Source organism: Marmota marmota, unplaced genomic scaffold (genome assembly GCF_001458135.2).
Source record: "Marmota marmota marmota unplaced genomic scaffold, marMar, whole genome shotgun sequence".
Taxonomy (NCBI): domain Eukaryota; kingdom Metazoa; phylum Chordata; class Mammalia; order Rodentia; family Sciuridae; genus Marmota; species Marmota marmota.
Window position 1 is genome coordinate 8590220 of NW_026000261.1, and position 21876 is coordinate 8612095.

The following is a 21876-nucleotide window of genomic DNA, read 5'->3' on the forward strand; positions in this document are numbered from 1 at the left end:
ACTACCTCTGTTCTGTCATCCACCATTTGAAATTATAAAACATTTAAACAAATTTTCTGTTTGTACTATAGATAGTTATTGAACTCATTATTTTGGTAAATATGAATATCACATACTATACTACCTCTGTTCTGTCATCCACCATTTGAAATTATAAAACATTTAAACAAATTTTCTGTTTGTACTATAGGTAGTTATTGAACTCATTATTTTAGTTTAATATGAGAAAGCAGTAGATGCCTTAGTGGGAACTATTAGGATCAAGGCTATTTATTGTATATACTGGGTGCTGTTGATATTGGTTTCAACATTAAAGGCAAAGCACTGGAAACCTTCAGGGACACTATAGTTCTATAGAGTAGGATTTATGCTGCCTTAGATCCATACTTCTAGATGGGAAAACACACTAACAACATGAAAAAACAAGGGAATAAAGTGCCCCAAACAAACCAATCAGATGCTTTAACAAGAGAAGCCACTGATAACAGTAGAAGAAATGCCCAAGAATGAGTTCACATTGTACATAGTTAAATTGATATGTGAAGTAAAGGATAGTATAAGGCAAGAAATCAAAGAAAAAAATACAGGAAGTGAAAGACCACTTCAATAGAGATCGTAAAAAAAAAAAAGCAGAAATACTTGAAATGAAAAATTCAGTAAACCAAATTATAAATTAAATAGAAAGCATCACCAACAGATCAGATCACTTGGAAGACAGAACCTCAGACAATGAAGACAAAATATATAATCTTGAATGTAGAGTTGATTATGCAAAGAAGGTGGTAAGAAACCATGATCAGAACATCCACAAATTATGGGATAATATGAAAAGACCAAATTTAAGAGTTATCAGAATAGATGAAGGAGCAGAGATACAGAATAAGGAATGCACAATCTTTTCAATGATATAATAGCAAAAAATTTCCCAAACCTAAAGAATGGAATGGAAAATCAAATACAAGAGCCTTTCAAGACCCCAAATGTACAAAATTACAGCAGACCCACACAAAGACACATTATAATGAGAATGACTAACACAGGATAAAGATAAAATCTTAAAGGCTGTGAGAGAAAAAGAAATTACATATAGGGGGAAACCAATTTGGATCTCAACTGATTTCTCAACCCAGACCCTCAAAGCTAGGAGGTCCAGGAATAATATATTTCAAGCTCTGAAAGAAAATGGATGCCAATCAAGAATTTTATATCCAGCAAAATTAAGTTTTAAGATCTGAAGATGAAATTAAAACCTCCCATGACAAACAAAAATTAAAAGAATTCACAACTAGAAAGCCTATACTACAGAACATTGTCAACAAAATATTCCATGAGGATGAAGTGGAAACCAGCAAAGGGAGGATTTACACTAAAGGGAAATTCAACCAAATGAGAAATTAAGAAATATAAAAAACCAGAAGTAAATAAAAATGACAGGGAATACAAATCATATCTCAATAATAACCTTGAATGTTAACAGTCTAAACTCATCAATCAAAAGACCTAGATTGGCAGACTGGATTAAAAAGCAAGACCCAACATTAGGCTGTCTTCAAAAGACTTATCTCATGGGCAAAGACATCTACAGGCTGAAGGTAAAAGGATGGGAAAAAAACTTATCACTCATATGGATTGTGTAAACAAGCAGGGGTTCCTATTCTCATCTCAGATAAAGTAGACTTCAAACCAAAGTTAATCAGAAGAGACAAAGAAGGACATTTCATACTTCTTAAGGGAAGTATATATAAGGAGGACACAACAATTATAAATATTTATGCCCCAAATAAAGAAGCATCTATGTACATAAAAAAAAACCTTTCTTAATTTCAAGAGTCAAATAGACCATAATAAAATAATACTGGGTGACTTTATCACACATCTCTCACTACTGGACAGATCTTCCAAACCAGAGCTAAATATGGAAACTATAGAACTAAATAATACAATCAATAATGTAGACTTAATAGACATATATAGAATATTTCATCCATCCACAAGCAAATATACTTTCTTCTCAGCAGCACATGGCTCCTTCTATAAAATAAACCATATCTATGCCACAAAGCAACTCTCAATAAGTACAAAAAACAGAGATAATACCCTTCATTCTATCAAATCAAAATGGAATGAAATTAGAAATCAATGACAAAATAAAAAAATACAAGCTACTGTAACAAATGGAGACTAAATAATATACTATTGAGTGAATAGTAGAAGAAATCAAGGATGAAATAAAAAAAATCCTTAGAGGTAAATTAGAACACTGATATATAACATATCAAAATCTCTGGGACACTATGAAAGCAGTACTAAGAGGAAAGTTTATTGTATTAAGTGCATTCATTAAAAGAATAAAAAGTCAACAAATTAATGACCTAACACTACATCTAAAAGCCCTAGGAAAAAGGAGAACAAATCAATACCAAAAGCAATAGAAGACAGGAAATAATTTAAATCAAAGCTGCAATCAATGAAATTGAAATAAAAGAAACAATTGAAAAAAATTGACAAAACAAAAAGTTGGTTCTTTGAACAATAAATAAAATAGATAAACCCCTGACCATGCTAATGAGGAGAAAAAGAGAGAAAACTCAAATTACTACAAGATGAAGAAGGAAATATCACAACAGACATGTCTGAAATACAGAAGATAATGGAAACTATTTTAAAAAATTATATTCCAATAAAATAGACAATATCGAAGACATAGACCAATTTCTAAAGACATATGACCTTCCCAAAGTGAATGAGGAGGTTATGCATGATTTAAACAGGTAACTTTCAAGTAAAGAAATAGAAAATGCCATCAAAAGACTACCAAGCAAGAAAAGCCCAGGACCAGATTGATTCTCATCCTAGTTCTACAAGACTTTCAAAGAAGAAATAATACTAATACTCCTCAAAGTATTCCATGAAATAGAAAAGGAGGGATCCCTTCCAAACTCATTCTATGAGACTAATATCATCCTGAAACCAAAACCAAAGACACATCAAGGAAAGAAAACTTCAGACCAATATCACTGATGAACATAGATGCAAAATTTTCAATAATATTCTGGCAAATCACATACAAAAACATATTAAAAAGATAGTGCACCACAGTCAAGTGGGGTTCATCCCAGGGATACAGGGTTGGTTCAACATGTGGAAATCAATAATCGTTATTCATCATATTAAAATACTTAAAAACAAGAATCATATGATCATCTCAGTAGATGCAGTAAAAGCATTTGACAAAATACAGCACAACTTCATGTTCAAAAAAACTACAAAAATAGGGATAGTAGGAACATACCTCAATATTATAAAAGCTATATATGCTAAGCCCAAGGCCAGCATCATTCTTAATGGAGAAAAATTGAAAACATTCCCTCTAAAAACTGGAACAAGACAAGAATGTCCTTTTTCACTACTTCTATTCAACATCATCCTTGAAACTCTAGCCAGAGCAATTAGACAAAAGAAAGAAATGAAAGGGATACAAATAGGTAAAGAAGAACTCAAACTATCACTATTTGCTGATGACACGATTCTATATCTAGAAGATACAAAAAATTCCACCAGACAACTAGAACTAGTAAATGAATTTAGCAAAGTAGCAGGATATAAACTCAACACCCATAAATCAAATGCATTCTTATACATCAGCAATTAATCCTCTGAAAGAGAAATGAGGAAAACTATCCCATTCACAATAGCCTCAAAGAAAATAAAAATAAAATACCTGGGAATCAATCTAACAAAAAAAGTGAAAGTCTTCTACAATGAAAACTACAGAACACTAAAGAAATTGAAAGAAACCTCAGAAGAAAGATCTCCCATGCTCCTGGATAGGCAGAATTAATATTGTCAAAATGGCCATATTACCAAAAGCATTATACAGATTTAATGCAATTCCTATTAAAATCCCAATTACATATTCATAGAAATATAAAAAGCAATCATGAAATTTATTTGGAAAAAATAATAGACCCAGAAATGCCAAAGAAATCCTTAGCAAGAAAAGTGAAGCAGGAAGCATCACAATACCAGACAAAAACCATATACTACAGAGCAATAGTAACAAAAATGGCATGGTATTGGTACCAAAATAGACTTTTAGACCAATGGTACCGATTAGAGGACACAGAGACAAACCCACATAAATACAGTTATGTCATACTAGACAAAGGTGCCAAAAACATTCACTAGAGAAAAGATAGCCTATTCAACAAATGGTGCTGCCAAAACTGGAAATCCGTATGCAGCAAAATAAAGTTAAACCTGTGTCACTCACCCTGCACAAAAATCAACTCAAAGTGGATCAAAGACTTAGACACTAGAATAGAGATCCCGAACCTAAGAGAGAAAAAAATAGGCCCAAATCTTCACCATGTCAGCCTAGGACCTGACTTCCTTAACAAGACTCCGAAAGCACAAGAAGTAAAATCAAGAATCAATAAATGGAATGGATTCAAATTAAAAATCTTTTCTCAGCAAAGGAAATAATCAACAATGTTGAGTAGACAGCCTACAGATTGGGAGTAAATCCTTACCAAATGCACCTCCGATAAAGCATTAATCTCTATGATATATAAAGAACTCAAAACATTTAACACCAACAAAACAAATAACCCAATCAATAAATGGGCTAATGAACTGAACAGACGTTTCACAGAAGAAGAAATACAATCAACAAATATATGAAAAAGTGTTCAATATCTCTAGCAATTAGAGAAATGCAAATCAAAACTATACTAAAATTTCATCTCACTCCTGTCAAAATGGCAATCATCAAGAATACAGAAAAAAATAGATGTTGGCGAGGATGTGGTGAAAAAGGTACACTCATACAATGCTGATGGGACTGCAAATTGGTGCAACCAATATGGAAAGTAGTATGGAGATTCCTCAGAAAACTGGGAATGGAACCACCATTTGACCCAGCTATCCCACTCCTCAGTTTATACTCAAAGAACTTAAAATCAGCATACTGGAGTAATGCAACCGTGTCAATGTTTATAGCAGCTCAATTCACAATAGCTCAACTATGGAACCATCCTAGGTGTCCCTCAATAGATGAATGGATAAAGAAAATGTGGTATGTATACTCAATGGAATATTACTCAGCTTTAAAGAAGAATGAAATTATGACATTCGCCAGTAAATGGATGGAGTTGGAGAATATCATGTTAAGTGAAATAAGCAAATCTCACAAAACCAAAGGCCGAATGTTTCCTCTAATACGCAGATGCTAATTCACAATAAGGCGGAGGGGGCACTAAAGAATAGCCTTATCTAGGATTAGGCAGAGGGAAGTGATGGGAGGGGAAGGTAGGGAATATGGGGATAGGACATTATTTATGTATATATGTGACTACATGATCAATATGATTCTGCAATATGTATACTCAGAAAAATAATAAATTATATCCCATCTATGTATGATATATAAAAGTACATAAATGCATTCTACTCTCATGTATAATTAAAATAAATTTTAAAATTAATTTAAAAAGGAAAAATAATAATTAAAAAGAAAGAAAGTATGTTGTACTTCACATTCAAGCCTGGAAAATACCCAAATTCAAAATTCAAAGTATGGATTCTACTGAATATCAGTGGATTTTGCACTGTTCTAATAGGGGGTGGGGTGGTTTATATGTGTTTGTGTGTGTGTGTTCCATAGGACTTTCTGTATACAAGATGATGTTATGTGTGAATAGAGATAATTTACTTCTTTCTCTTCCAATGTGGGCACTGTACCAATACCACACTTTTTCATTGTTACAGCTTCACCATAGGTCCTACTATCTGATTAAGTTATTTTTCTACCCTTACTCCTTATAAAGGTGAAAAATTATAAGTTGAAGCATTGCAAGCTGAGGACCAGCACTAGAATGTGTAGTTTTAACTTAGAATGTTATGGCACTAAACCAGAAACAAAGTACATTTTATTCCATATTCTCAATGTATTTTTAATATAAAAAGTTTTATAAAATGGGGAATAGTCTTACTCTCTGTCACAAGGATTGTGGTGGGTCTGGCACTGTGATCCAGCTGTCTTGATTCTCACTCCAACTGCTTGTCCAGCACAGTCTTCACCCTGCTGGGTATTTTTGTGGTTGTACTGCCTTTATGGGGCTCAACTGGTATCACATGCAGATTCTCAGGTCCTATGCAACCCTGATATTAACCTCAGCTGTCCAACAGAAAGAGAGGGAATTAAGGCAATAAAATGGAGAAAGTTTAAGGAAATTTCCCTACCAAAAACACTAGCAGGTATATTATTCTGAAACACAGGGATGAAGTGAAATCCTATCCCTGATGTAGATGTTATATATATTTTTCTCTCATGTTCTTATAATATGAAATGCTCTCAGTGACACAGTTATGTTATGCTGAAATCATCTCCCTTTGGAAAACAATGAGGTGAAGACAGAAGAGAAGGAAAATAACATCTGCCTTATGTCTATTTTGGCCAGACTTTATGAAGCAGCATTTTTTGGTTGTTGTTTTCTGTTTGAATCCTTGGGTTGGGGCTTTATCTCTTAGACACACACACATTTTTCAATGTAATTTCAATCACACTCTTCATGCTTATCGTCCACTAATACAAAATATGTTTCATTACTCTGTTGGCTCACTTTCATAAAAACAGTTGTCTGGAGAAAATTTAGGCTATCTGATAAGCGCCATCTTGTGACCAAAACCAGAACTATCACTAACACATGCTTGTGGGAGACGGGTGGGAATTATATCCTGCTAGCCAGCAGATTTCTCAGGCTTCTAGAATATACTATGTTCAAATTTAGAGCTTTGTTATTCACTACACAAAAACAGAATCCAAATATCTTCACCTGCAATGGTCTTATTTTTTTAAAAAAAGAAACACTGAATGCTTACTGAAAATGAGAAAAATATAAAAATTATACTTTGAGAAAGAACACTATTATTTCTTGTATATCTTTCCAGAGTTTTCATTACATATGTACATTAATGCATATCATTTCAAGCCAGTTTTTTACCCTGTTTAAGCTCACAGTTTGAACATTTTTCCATATTAGTAAGTATTCTCAACATGATTCTTCAATGAATCAGTTCAAATGCAATTCTCCCCTCCCAACTTTGAAGCATTTTATCTCAATCTTTTTTTTATGGTTATTGTTGGAAAATGTCTAAATATATATTTAAAATCATTGAAAAACAGAGATAGGAAAGCTTGTTATATGTCAACTACACAAATAAAAAACTCCATAAGTTAGTTGCTTGTCTGTGCACAGTCAAATGAACACTGCACTCTTCATTTATTTGTGTGTGTGTGTGTGTGTGTGTGTGTGTGTGTGTGTGTAGAGTATCAGGGATTTAACCCAGGGGCATTTAACCACTGACCCACATCCCCAGCTCTTTTTAAAATTTTGAAACAGGGTCTTGTTAAGTTGCTGAGGGCCTAAGTTGCTGAAGCTGGCTTTAGAACTTGCCATCTTTCTGCCTCAGCCTCAAAGCTATGCCTTATATATATATTTTCTGATTTGCTTATGCATACTTTATTGACTTAGTTTTTTCTCCTTAAACAACATACAATGCTGCTTTCCATTCTGAAATTTAATTTGTTTCACCTAATACTACTTCACAGACACCTTTTCTTCTTCCATTTTTTTTGGTCGGGGGGGGGCAGGGATTGAACTCAGGGGTACCTGACCACTGAGACACATCCCCAGCCCTATTCTGTACTTTATTTAGAGGCATTTAGAGACAGGGTTTCACTGAGTTGCTTAGTGCCTCACTTTTGTTGATGCTGGCTTTGAACTTGTGCTCCTCCTGCCTCAGCCTCTGGAGCTGCTGGGATTATAGGAGTGCCATACCATGCCTGGCCACAGACATCTTCTGGAATCACTGAGTTCATATGTTTTGTCTTTATGTTCCATTCAATGGAAGTATCATGCCACATAGTAACTTTTAAAACTGCTAATAGAAATAAACCAAATCCTCTTTCAATCTCACTTTTAAACTTAGATGATATAAGAAAAATGATTCTTGCTGACCACAGCTATACCTGTGGCCTGAAAGGATGATTTGCAGTGAGGACACAGGCAGGATATGAAACAGCAACCAGGATACCTATTTGACCAGGTCCAGGAAAAATTCCACTAATGGCAAAAAAAAGGGGGGGGGGGCAGAAAGGAGAACATATCTGGGTACCTGTGAATATTTATGTGTCTGACACATAATGTGTATGTTGTTTCAGCAAAATTTTATTCTTCTAATTATAAAAATGATCATAGAAAAAAAGCAGTTCTAAAAAATGCTGAAACCAATTAAAATACATTTTTAAAAACTTAGCAATCTGAACACTGAGAGATACTGTTAACATCAGAGCCTAGTTCCCCCAATAAAAATGCAGATTTTTACAAGTTTTATCACTCAAAAGCACATCTGAATCCCTTTCCATGTATATGTACATTTATCTTTGTGTTTGTATATGTCATTCATTTTCAATGTTTACATTTTTCTATCAGTTATTTTTGGGTAGAATATTAATGTTTAAAAATGTAATAAAATGTGTAATAAAGATAGAAACATGAAATTCCATGTAAAAATTAACATGTACAGTATGCCTCACTGAAGTCTTAATTTTAGAAGCTGTAATCTGATCACCTATTCCCACACTGTGGACTTTAAAAATATCGGGAGAAACAAAAATTCCAGAGGATTAATTCTGTGCCAGTAACAGCAATTCGACCAAAACCATGTTTCATTCCCACCTCTCCCAGGCAACAATCTCTATTTTTTTTCACCTTAACACCAAGGCCCGAGAAATTCCCAGAAAATAACTAGCTTAAAGACAGCCATTACCTTGAAGCTTCTTGTCAGCTGCAGCCTCCTGAAATGCAGCCCCTCCCCCAAGACTGGCCAGGCACAGCTCACTTCCCAGCTGCTTGGAGAAGGCTCCACCCCCTCCTGTGATGGGGAAAGCAAGGGGCCTTTCCCTCAATTAGAGGGAAGAGAATCACCAAGTTAAACTGAAATTCACTTAAAGGGAAAAAATGTTCATTTTTAAAGCACTTGAAAGCAGAATGGCAACACGTGTCTCTGTAATTTACATTCAAACCACAAGGGTGGGTGATTTCCTTAAAAAAAGTAGAAATGTCTTTAGCATATAATAAAGACCTAGCAAAGAATATGTTTTGTGTATTATCTGATTAGTTTGGCACCTAATTTCTACAAATGATTTTAAGACCCAGCTGGTCAAGCTCCATTTATAAGACCCACTAGGTCCTTATTTCTGATTGCAGTAAATTAACACATTATTTTGTGGGGAATTAATTCTCTACAAATTCTTTTGGTACTGGGCTATGCTACTTCTCTTTTTTATTCAGGTCTTCCTATTTATCTTTCAGAAAGTTTCATAGATTTTACAACTATAATGAATTCTAGATATAAAAAATCAACCAGAAGTCCTTAATGAGGTATATATCTGAACATAACTGAAATTTAAAAAAAAATGCTAGGGTAAAACAATGTTGAAAACAGAATAGCTTGCTAAGACTGTTTTCAATGCAATAATATCACTATCCTAAAGCAGTTTTTACATATTACTAAGAAATAAATAGCAAAGTAAAATGGGCAAAGAACAATATGTTGAGGGAATAATTCTGTTTACTTTCTTGTGAGCAAGATAATCCAATGCAACCACAGGTATCTTTGTCCTTCTTGTGTAGTTACAAGTCTGCAAGCTGTTTGATTAGATGTGCTTAAATTACAGTTTTATAAAGCCCATGATTTTTATAATAGTCAATGCCCTGCAACTTTTCCCTTGTTCTAAAACTGGCATTTGTCTTCCATTTACAATTCCATTTACTTTATATAAATTTGTTCAGTAGAGAAAAGGAGATGCTATTTATTATGGCTTCTCAAAATTCAAAATAAAAATTAAAACTGACCAATATATAAAAGATATTCACTTTCCCTAATAAAGAGATGTAAATGTAAATAGACCTTAAATAGAACTTTCCCTAATAAAGAGATGTAAATGTAAATAGACCTTAAATAGACCTGAGATGTCATTTTTCTGCCTAGTTTGACTGAAAAGAAGCAAAGAAATGACACAGTGAACAGTCAGCAAGAAAATGGACGCTTTCACACTCATGCCCAAGACAACAAATCTGGGAAGAAGGCAAGATAAAATCAGAGCCAAAGTCTATCTGATCCCCAAACATGAGGATGTTCACTTTCTTCACCAGTAGTCACCATCTCCTGGGCCTGGAATTCTGTCTCTTCAGCAAAAACAAAGATGATGTTATTTACTTTGAGATTGTGAGGAAAATGGTGAATATAACCCCAGAGTGAGTGCAGCTTAATTTCATGTTCCTGCTGGGTAACACATGGTGAACTATGACCATCTTCAGTAACTTACCATACTCATTCATGAACTCTTTCCATCTCTTACATTCTCACACAAACTTAAAAATATTTTGGTGGACTATGCTTCTGCAGTGAGTGTATCTATACGACAGCACTCACTTGGCCTTAGAACAGTTATGACATGTCTTTTTTTCTGTTGCTTGGTCTTGGCAATAACTTCCTTTTCAGATATGCCTATTCCTGGACAAGCAATGAAAATCATTTTTCATGCAATAAAGTGCCCATTTCATTTCACCCTTATTAACAATTGGCAATTCTTTGTTCCTGTGCTTTGTTGTTTATAATTACCGATTCAATATGGGAAACTGTGTTTCTATCATCTTTTGCTGAGCTTTTTCACAAAATCCTTGAGATTAAGACAAAAATTAAGATTTTTATTCCTTTAACTTTAAGGTTATTTCCTAGGAAATGCTAAAACTTACACACTGATGATTCTGAGGTTTAGGTCTCTTAAGAAAATGCTTGCTAAATTTCAAAACATAAATTCTAAAATTTTCAAACAACCCTATCCATGATCACAGTGAACAGGTAAATGTATCTCCTGCCACATTCTACCAATTCAATTTAGAGAAACAGTTGTATTATGACATAACTTTTCCTGTAATGAACAGAGGAAAAAAACCTATTTGCATTGGGGACTCTAAAGAAAGAAGAAGCCATCATTTTTCCAGAGTTCTATAACAGAAGGGTCAGGCTGGGACAACATTATTCTATAATCACTCTAAAAGGGACATCAAGGGTTCTTTAAACAGTCAGGCAAGAAGTCAGACAGTTGTGGGTTTGAAGACTTTATTAGCGCTGTAGAAAGAAAACTTCTAAATCCCTGACAACTATTTAGGTGGTCATATCTACATTCTATTACAAAGATGCATGGACACAAAGATTCATAGATAATGTGCATCTCTGATATTAACCTAGGTTATGGAAATATCAAATATTGAACTACATTTATGATATAGTAATAAAAAACTGTAGATACCTGGTTTTCTAGAAAGCAGTGTTTTTTGAAGACATTTTACTTAAGAGCCTTTAGAGTAAGCAAATGGTTCTTACTTGCTGTAGCCTTTTCATTATTCCCTGAAACTTCACAGTAGCTTGAATGAGGTGTTTTCAGTGAATGATAACTGGATTAGATTAAAACATGGTGAAAAAAAGATGAGATAAAATGTTTACTTGGCTATGCTTAAAGAAGGCTGACCAACAATGGGGAATAGAGATAAGATACAAGTCAGAACAATAAATTGAATTGACAAAAGAGTTTTGAGACATACTTTGGGGGCCAGAAACAAAAACAGTTAAGTACACAACACAAACCCATGTTTATTTTTTCTTTTGTATAAGAAGAAGAGAATGTGTATAGAAGAGTATTTGGCAATTAGGGATGTTATTTGTGTGCCTGGGATATCAGATCCTTTTGGATCCCTCTGAGTTATCATAAGTAATGCTGGATTTTAATGTTTTACAAGCTGCTACTTCTTCCTGTTTTTCCAAGGCAACCAGACAGTGGTATTCAATACCAACAACTTCAATAAAAGCACAACCTTAGGAGTCAGAGTTTTATGATGGTTGCTGGGAAATAATTAAATGTGTTAAACCATTGCAAATGTTATTCTAGAGAGTGCACAGATATCTAGGGAAGGTCATAAGACTTTAAGAAGTCTTAGGAAATCTCTGTAACTACATTGTCTAGTACTTGGTGATGACAATCTAGCATAGTTGTTAAGGTTCTGAGAGTAAGCCATGGGCTGGAACCTCAAGTAAACACCTCAAAAGCCTCTTGCATGATTTCTTCATAGTGGTTTAATACTTTCTCAAAATGAGAAGTTATAACTTTTAATTAAAAACACTGTGGATGCAGAATGGGGAGCCAAATGAATTATACCTCAAATTCTCAATCAAGCATAATTTAAATATAAAATGATATTTCAAATTTAAGATGCTATGACTGTGGGTTGGGAGTATAGCTCAGTGGTAGTGCACTTGCTAATATGTGCAAGGCCCAGTGTTGGATTTCCAGCTCCACACATACACAAAAAAGATGTTACAACTGCAAAGCAGGAAGCAAAATAAATTATCCTTCATGATCTCAAAATGTTTTCATTGTGCTCTTTTATGAAATGGGAAGACTTACCCTCTGTCACCTGGATTGTAGTTGGTCTGGTCCTGTGTTCCAGCTGCCTGATTTTCACTCTAACTGCTTACACAGCAGAGCTTTTACCCTGCTGGGCACTTTGGTTGCCCTGCTGCTTTTCTGGGGCTTAACTGGATTCACAGGCAGATTGTTCAAGTTGTGTACACCTCTGGTATTAACCTAGACTGTCCAAAAGAAAGACAGTAAACAATAAAATGGGAAAAGCGTAAGAAGGGAAAAGCATAAGAAAATTTGCTTACCAAAACTCTAACAGGTAGTCATTATGAAACACAGAATCTCTAATGTAGATGTCATGTTTATTTTCCTTTGTGCTGTTTGAGTGTGTGAAATTCTTTCTGTTTACACATTTATTATTAAGTTCATGCTAAAATCATCTCCCTCAGGAAAATTAGGAGGTGGAGACATGACAGAAGGGAAGTAAAAACTTCTTTGTGTCTACTATGAGCAAAATGCTGTGTAGCTACTTTTAATACGTTATGTGTGATTCCTCACATCAGTCCTTGTGTGGAGGTTTTTCTAGTATACACATATAACTTTCAACAGATTTTCAATCACACTCTACATACTGTCTCAAAGTAGGCTAAAACAAAATATGTTTCATAGCTTTGTTTATCCATTCCATAAAAATGGTTGCCTGGAGAAAGTTTAGGAAACCAGGCAAGCGCCATCTTGTGGCCAGAACAAGAACTGCAGAATCTTCCTTAGAAAGGGAACTAGACAGTAGCCTTCTCTGGCTTCTGGAATTTTTCATTCAGCTTAAGAAGTTGTGTGCATGTGTTATACAAAAATAGGATCATAACGTCATAATTTTAGTATCTATCATTATAATATCTCTTGTGCACATTGCATATCTTCCATCTTTTGAATTTCCAAAGACAAAAGCAAATCCCTACAACAATGGTTAAAATATGTATCGAAACTCTATATATAATTTCTATATTTTTCCTACAAATACTTATAAATGTGTATGGTTTTTGAAACCAGAACTTGTATTCCTTCAATAATATATCTGGTCATCTTCAATATCAATAGCTATTTTATTATCTTTTTATGAATTACTTTACAATAATTTTCTATATTTCTAAAATATTATCTCATTTTCTCATAATGCAAGTAATTCCAGCTTTTAAAAAAATTTTTTAGTTTTATTTTTTAGTTGTTGATAGTCCTTTATTTATATGTGGTGCTGAGAATCGAACCCAGTGCCTCACACGTGACAGGCAAGTTCACTACCTCTGAGCCACAGCCGCAACTCCTCAAGCTTGTTTTTTAAAAATGAAGAAACAAGCCTAAAGTGTTCTGTCTCTCCAACTCCACTTATATTTACAATTTAAAAAGTAGCATTATATTTCCAGATTTCGCTTGCATACACTATATGTATTCTTTTTTGGAAAAGGTGGGATTGTATGATGCAGGCCATTCTGCAATTTGCTTTTAAAAAATATACACTGGATACCTTTTCTTCATTGAATTTAGATATAGTTCTTTCTTTTTATGGGTAAGTAGTATTCAACATTAAGGGTTTACTATCCTACATCACTATTCCACAGTACACTTTAAAATTTTTCTTAATTTTCAATAGTATATAGATGAATAGCTTCTGCTTGAATGAATAGTCTAACATTTAAATTGTAACAACAGAACAACAACCAGGTAACTAGCCTTCTCAGATCTACAGAAAAAACAAACTTCAGTTAAACACAGTGGAATGTGTGTGGGTATTTCTTCAGGTATTTTAACATAATTTATTATTTCCCTTTCAGCTCCATTGATATACACAGAGAGTCTGGAAGTTCATAAAATTTAAATAAGAAAATACACTTCATCAGAACTCCAGTCCCTGCATTATACACTACTTATATTTTAACTTAATCCCTTTGATTTTTTTCCTTCATTACACACATATACAAATATTCAAAGTTCTTTATTCAATTACATATTTTAACATCTTTTCATTTTTTAAAATAAATTTATACCATTTTGGAGAAGGTAGCCCCCCCCAAGACTTTAAATCCTCACTGCAGTTTTTTTTTATGCTGATACAGATACTACACATTTAGTGAAATAGTGAAGGAGAAAATTTATTGTTTCCCCCCTTGATAGCCTTTATTACTAGACATCCTTTATTACTAGATATAATTTGCTTTATTGTATTCAGATATATGAATTACTTATGGTCTCTTAGGTATGTTTCATATTATCATACAAATAGGAACATACCATGCTCTCCATAGGTAGAGATGTAGACAAAGATCACCTTTTGCACATCATTAAACAAAACAACTCTTAAAATACTGCGTATCCACTGAACAAATAACCGAACTCCCAATTCTCTTAGGTACTTGAAACTGCGCAATTATACGTTACTTCAGGTCACTATACAAACTCCGACAAAACAATGATTTGCTTGAAACACAATCAACACGATCAAAGACATATAAAAAACAAAACATCCCTAACAAACAACTTCATTTTCATTTAGGATTATCATAACTGTTTTTTTCAAAATAAGGAAAATTGATTTCCCAAGTTTTGTTTCATCGTTTATTCTAGCCAGTACCGGTTTTTAATTGAAACAAAATGCCTTCTTCAAAAGTTAGGTTTGGCAACCGCATGAAAAAAATTTCCCCCCCCCCAGCAGGTGTAATCTGATCACTACCTCCCCCACTGTGGACTTCTAAAATATTTTAAGGAATACAAAATCCAGATATTAATTCCCTCACAGAAATAACGACTCACACGAGGTAGTGATACCCTTACAGAATCAACGACTCACACAAAAACCGACTCTCCTTTCCCATTACGCCACATCAACACTCTCTTCTCTTTTCACCTTTACACCAAATCTTCTAGAAGTCTCTGAAAATAACCAGCTTTTACGACAGCCGTTACCTCCAAGCTCCTTCTCTTCAACGGAAGCCTGCGAAGCCTGTATGTAACTCGGCTCCTCCCCCAGGACTGGCCAGGCTCCGCTTGCTTTCAAGCCTCTAGAAGAGGCTCCGCCCCCTCCCTGTGATGGGAAAAGCGGGAGGTCGTTCCTTCATTCAGAGCGAGGAGAGTCATTAAGTCAAACCAAAACACAGTTAAAAGAAAGAAATGTTGTTTAAAACGAACTTTAAAGTGCAATCACAAGATATGTCTGTTCAATATCAATTCAGACCCCCTAGAGCGGGTGATTTCCTTGGGAGGGGGGGGGAGAGATTGCATGTCTCTTACTTATATTTTACAGAAGCCATTAAAATATTCCTAACGTTTTTTGTGACCCTTTCGCCCTTTATTTTTGGTAAATGTAAGATCTATTGGTTAAACTACCAACCAAAGGATGCTAAGGATCTTGGGATTTTAGTGAATTAATACTTATTTTAGGTACAATAGATTCTTTACACTTTTTAATTTGAGCCTTGGACACAGTATATCTTTCTTTTTGTTGAAGTTTTTTAAAAAAACAATCCCCTTGGTCATTTCTAAAGAGAAACCCTCAAAGGCTGATTATACTGAATCCTAAAAACATAATATGTATCTGTAAGACCATAATAAGCCAAAGTAAAAAATCAATAAATATGGAACTCCTTTTCAATGCAAATGATTGGATACAGTAAAAATATCACTGAGCTAGTTCCTTTATTTCAATAAGAAAGAAATTCACAACACAGGGAAGAAAGTGGCAAAAATTCTGGGAAGAAAGGGAAGAAAGTCTGCAGTGACTCAAGCAGACAATTCCCAACTTTCTTCCTTATTCTTGTGCAACTTTAAGATTCTCGGCTACTACACTAGAGAGAGGTTTCTTCATTAATGAATTATTTTGCTTAAATGTGGAGTTCTGTTACTCTCATTTCACTCCCACAATAAGCTATATCCTGCAATTTCCCTTCCTCTCTTAACCCATTATGTCCCATCATCACATTTATGGAACACCTATAAAACTTAAATTGAACAACAAATATACCATCTAGAGTAACTTTAAAATAGTTAGGTTTTTGGAGTTCTGTACTTCTGAGAAAAGTAATAGATGAATGATTTCTGATAATATTCATTAATATTATGAATTACATGTTGATAATAAATTATATATGAACCTCTAGATTATTTTCAGCCTATTTTAACATACTTGTGTCAGTGTCATTGCAATATTCACAAAGTTGAAAACTTGAAACTTAATGGATTAATAAAGCCAATATTTAGTTTGTTTTATTCCAACTTGTTCATCATTTTTTGATCACTGTACAATTTTATGTTCCCACTAAATTACCTCAAAATGTTCATCATTTTTTGATCACTGAACAATTTTATGTTCCCACTAAATTACCTCAAAATGTGATAATGAAAACAATGAATAGAAATAAGTCATTTGACAAGAAAAGTTTAATTAGCTCTAACGAAAGTTGTGTGAAATAGTGGTCAGTTCCTCCTGAGGCTCTTTTAACATACAAAGCATTTTGATTCTCCCAGATGAAAGTCTATTTATTTTTCTCCTCTTGTATTGTCTACTATAATTTATTTTCCCCATCTTATTGAAGTGTAATAGACAAAAGTGTATATATTCAAGATGTACAATCTGATGATTTGTTATATGTATAAAATTTGAAGTGATTATTACAAGGCAATAAACATATCCATGACCTTACATAGTTCCTGTTGTGTGTGTGTGGTATGGTAATAATACTAAGATCTATAGTCTGTGGAGTTCTGTTAGTCTGATTTCACTCTCACAATAAGTTCTATCCTGCAATTTCCCTTCCTCTCTTAACAAATTTCAAATATATACTATATTATTATTAAAAACATCCACCATACTGTACATTAACCTTCCAGAATTAATTCATCTTATAACTGAAAGTTTGTACCCTTTGACCAAAAAACTCCCTGTTTTCCTCAACCTTGATCCCTGGTAACACCATTCTACTCCATTTTAGTGACTTTAAATTTTTTAGACCTCGCATATAAGTGAGGACATGTAATATTTATCTTTCTGTGTTTGGCTTATTTTACTTAGCATGATATTCACATCATCTGTGTTGATGAAAATGGCAAGATTTCTTTCTTCTTTAAGGCTTAATAATATTCCATTACACATATACCACTTTTACTTTATTCATTCATCATGGATGGACACTTAGATTCCTTAAATTTCTTGACTATTTGAATAGCACTGCAGTAAACCTGGGAGTACAGATGTCTCTTCAGCATACTGATTTCATTACCTATGGATATATACCCAGTAGTGGGATTTCCCAATCATATATTAGTTTTGTTTTTAATTTTTTTGAGGAAACTCATGAAAGAGATGTACCAATTTATATTCACATCAACTATGAATAATGGTTCCCTTTTCTCCACATCCTTGTCAAAACTTTTTACCATTTGCATTTTAGATAATAGCCATCCTAACAGGTATGAAATGATATGTTTCTTTTAATATGCTTTTTAGTTGTAGATGGATATAATATCTTTATTTGTTTACTTTTATGTGGTGCTGAGGATTGAACCCAGTGCCTCATGCGTACAAGGCAAGTGTTCTACTACTGAGCCACAATGCTGGCCCTGAGATGATAAGGTGGTTTTGATTTACTTTATGTTTACCTGATGATTACTGATATCAAGCACCTTTGTCCATTTATATATTGTGTAACTTGTTTGATTTTTTACTATTTAATTTTATCAATACCTATATATTTTGGGTATTGATATTTCATCAGATATATAGCTTGCAAATATTTTCTCCTATGATTGTCTTTTCATCTGATTGATCATTTCCTTTGCTGTGCAAAAACTCTTTAGTTTCATATAGTCCCACTTGTTCATTCTTATGACTTATAAGTTTTCTTATGACTTATAAGTTCCCTCAAGAGCTTTGATATAATTTAAAAAATGAAAGCTTCTCAATACTGAAATTCTATAAAACAGTTTGTATTCACAGCAATCTCTACAAGATTGTCAAAGCAGTTCTTCTCATGTGTATCAAGGACATAAGACTAGGGATCATTGTTTATTAAAACATAGTCTTCAAGATCGGAGAACTTAAATTAACAAGACTTTCAGAAATGTTGCTATTTAGAACAAAAAGATTCTTATCTGACGTGTTTATTTTTTTATTATTGTTGATATTATTTTTATTTTCTTTGCTATTTAAAAACTACTTTAAAAGCAGCAAACATAAACATGTCAAAATATAAAATATTGACAATGCAAATGTTGGTAAAGATGAAGAGCACTTGGAAGGTTTATAAAATGGTGATAAGATTGTAAATTGGAACTAGTATTTCAGGAAATGTTTTGATCTTATTGCCTAAAGCTGAACATTATGGAGGACACAGAGAACCATTTAGAGGTTTAAGTAGAAGAGCAGCATGTCTAAATTGACAGTAGAGAAATAGTTCCCAGAGAAATCTATGAATACTTCAGGGCATATATAAGACCATCCAGTGTGCATAGGAAGTCAATGTTCTAAATTCTTTGTTTTTCATTTTGATTTATTTTATAAAAATCTGCTTAAACACGTTCTTAAATGCACACAATAAAGTATTCATACTATGACACATTATACATGTTGTAACAATCAAACTATTGGGGTGAATATCAATATTTTTCAAGTCATGGTAGGTTAATATGTGGCAAAGTAAGGTTTACAACCCACATGGGTCTCCCACTTCTCCATGATTTGCATGGTTTGGCATTATTGTCTTATAAAAAAGACTAATTAGTCTAAATGTACTAAATTTCCTACTGCTCAGAGAAGCTAACATTACTCCCATTAAATATTTAAGATAATAATGAGAAATTGAATTAGAAAAGGATTGGTTCTTGCAGTTTAGAACAAGCTACAAAATATGTTGACATACAGTTACTCTATTTGTACTGCAGTAATAATAACAACAATAATTGTGATTTTTAAAATATCAACCTAAATTTAATTTTTATGTTCTGTATTTGAATTTGATATATTGAAAATAATGGATATACCTCAGAATTTGACATATTGAAAATAATGGATATACATTTTTAAAATAATGGATATAACTCAGAGGTATAGTGCTTGCCTCACATTCACAGCATCCTGGGTTCCATCCCCAGCACCACACACACACACAATTTATGTTTGAATGCCTGGAAAATTCCTAAGAAAATCTGAATCTGTGAAGACAAAGTATCAAGCATATCAAGTTGTGGCACAAAAATCTTTGTTTAAATTCTTACTTAAACATAAAATTATTTAATTTTTTAAAGATAAAAATAAAATTATAAAATAAATATTGTATGTGTATTATATTCTAATGTTAAGAGGTTGACTATATTTAGTTTCAATTAAACCTTTCTCATATGTGTTTATGTATGTCCATATATTTATGTGGTTCTGTATATTTCAATACAATATACAATGTGATGTTAATTTAAATAGTAGTTTAGGAGCAATAAAAATAAAAGAGTTAAACAATTAAACTGAAAAATAATCTTAGAATATGCAATAAACTGAAAAGCGTCTTCTCAGCAAAAGGAAACAATCAATTACATGAAGAGAGAGCTTACAGAAGGGGAGAAAATCTTTACCACATGCTCAGATAGAGCACTCATCTCTAGGATGTATAAAGAACTCAAAAAACTTAACACCAAAAAACCCAAATAACCCAATCAATAAATGGGCTAAGGAACTGAACAGACACTTCACAGAAGAAGAAATACAATCGATCAACAAACATGAAAAAAATTCATCATCTTGAGCAATTGGAGAAATGCAAATAAAAACTACTCTAAGATTTCATCTCACTCCAGTGAGAATGGCAATTATCAAGAATACAAACAATAATAAGTTTTGGTGAGAATGTGGGAAGAAAGGTACACTTATACATTGTTGGTAGGACTGCAAATTGGTGCAACCACTATGGAAAGCAGTATAGAGATTCCTTAGAAAACTTGGAATGGAATCACCATTTGAGCCAGCCATCCCACTTCTTGGTTTATAACCAAAGAACTTAAAATCAGCATATTATAGTGACACAGCCACATCAATGTTTATAACAGCTTAATTCACAATAGCTAAACTATGGAACCAAACTAGATGTCCTTCAACAAATGAATGGATAAAGAAAACGTGGTACATATACACAATGGAATATTAATCAGCCTTAAAGAAGAATGAAATTAGGGCATCTGCAGGTAAATGGATAGAACTGGAGGATATTATGCTAAGTGAAATAAGCCAATAACAAAAAATTAAAGGACTAATGTTTTCTCTGATAAGGGGATGCTGATTCATAGTGTGGGGAGGGTAGGCAAGAATGAGGAACTTTGGATTGTGCAGAGGGAAGTAAGCGAGGGGTGGGCTAGGGTTAGGGTTAGGGGTGGGTTAGGGTTAGGGTTAGCAGAATGAGAAGATGTGCTCCATTTGTGTACAATGAGAAGGTGTGCTCCATTTGTGTACAATGTGTCATGTACAACTAATTAGAAAAAATTAAGATATTTTTACAAAATTGGATAGAATAAAATTCAGTTTAAAAAGGTAACTTGTATTCTTTATGTTGCTCTTAGATTCTTCATTTTAACAAAAGTTGCAATTTTTATTTGTTGTACTTCATTCTGTTGAGTTTGTTTTAAATATTGCATTGTCTCTACAAGTAATTAATATCCATGGATATAATTGTTCCTTGCTGTAAGGAACCTATTTTCTAATTTTATTGGAGCAGTCAGTTTTCCCTGATAGCCTCTTTTATTTTCTTCCCCAAAATCTGACCCTAAATTTAGAATAATAAAACCATCAAGGTATCTTGTACACTGAAATTATTTTTGGCAGCTTTCAGATGGCTAGAAAATAATAGAAAAAGCATGCTCCTTCACATTATAAAAGGAAGAATGAAAACTAAGCATATTTAATGTGCACCATATTTTATGATGCAGTCCGCAATACTGGAAGAACTATTATTTTTCAGATACATGTTGTGGAAAATGGTCAAATCAAAAAAGAGAAAATAGAGCTCTCCTACATTAATTTTGTATAGCTAACTGGATATTGATATAAAGATATTTCAGTATGTCTTGTGTGGTGTCACAAACCTGTAATTTCAGCTACTTGAGAGGCTGAGGGAGGAGGACCACAAGTTCAAAGCCAGCCTCAGCAACTTAGCGAAACCCTATCTCAAAATAAAAAAATAATTTTTAAAAGGGGTTGGAAACATAGCTTACTGGTATATCACCCCTGGGCATGTATATGTGTGTGTGTGTGTGTGTGTGTGTGTGTGTGTGTGTGTTTCAATGACTGTATCTTTTTAGAATAGTTAAAAGCATGCTATTATTCATGTGTGCAGGAAGGTACAATAACATAAATTTATGTA

At 33.4% G+C, this 21876-nt stretch overlaps 1 protein-coding gene across 6 annotated transcripts in view; it reads right to left on the reverse strand.

The window, feature by feature from the left end:
- Pwwp3b (PWWP domain containing 3B) overlaps positions 1–15497 on the reverse strand; it is a 35756-nt gene extending 20259 nt beyond the window's left edge. The window contains exons 1-4 of one of the 6 annotated variants that reach the window (XM_048796823.1): positions 15387–15497; positions 12533–12717; positions 8833–8966; positions 5994–6178 (exon numbers count right to left, since the gene is read on the reverse strand). The gene's annotated coding sequence lies outside the window, so the exon portion shown is untranslated. Of the gene's footprint in view, positions 1–5993; positions 6179–8832; positions 8967–12532; positions 12718–15329 lie in introns of all 6 variants that reach the window. The other 5 variants (XM_048796824.1, XM_048796827.1, XM_048796822.1 and 2 more) reach the window with 5 other exon arrangements.
- Between the last annotated feature and the right edge of the window lie 6379 nt (positions 15498–21876).